The following is a 704-nucleotide window of genomic DNA, read 5'->3' as shown; positions in this document are numbered from 1 at the left end:
ACAGTCAAATGCTGACCTATATGTTTAAAGAACAAGAGGAGCAGGGGCGTGACTTAAGGGAATTGAAGTGCCAAAAGTCTTCTCTTGTAGGACCAAGCACCCCAAGGATCAGAGGAACCCCCGTGCCCCTAGAATAAAGGTTGTTAATTTCCAATTTCTGTCTTAACTCTGTGACAGTGTCCTTATAAAAGTTTACATTAGAAGTCATATAGTAGTAATTAGTATCTATTTTGATTTTATCTCCAATTAAGCTATAGTTTATTTTTCTCATCATCAGCAAACATGAATAAAGTAGTAGATCTTTTGAATAAGAGGCAATAAAATTTCGAGTTTTAATAAGAGAAATTCTAATTAGTTAAATGTGGTGGAAATGCTTTCTGTCTTCTGAATGAATGCTTGAACAGTGCATATGTCTTTTGAATTTGTTGTTTAAGACTGTTAAATATGTTGGCTCTTGAAAGAATGATGAACATGAGACATGTTATTGATAATCTGAAAAATCATAAAAATGATTCTTGAAGCAAGAAAAAACAGCAAAGAACAAAGCTTGCAAAAAAAAAAAAGTAAGCAGAAAAAGCCAATGACCCTTAAAACCAAAAGGCAAGGGCAAATGAAAAGGATCCCAAGGCTTTGAGCATCAGTGGATAGGAGGGCCTAAAGGACTAAAATCCTGGTCTAAGTGGCTAAACCAAGCTGTCCCTAAC

Source organism: Arachis ipaensis, chromosome B08, assembly GCF_000816755.2.
Source record: "Arachis ipaensis cultivar K30076 chromosome B08, Araip1.1, whole genome shotgun sequence".
In the NCBI taxonomy this organism is placed as follows: domain Eukaryota; kingdom Viridiplantae; phylum Streptophyta; class Magnoliopsida; order Fabales; family Fabaceae; genus Arachis; species Arachis ipaensis.
The sequence above is the reverse complement of the archived record's forward strand: the minus strand, read 5'-3'. Positions refer to the sequence as shown.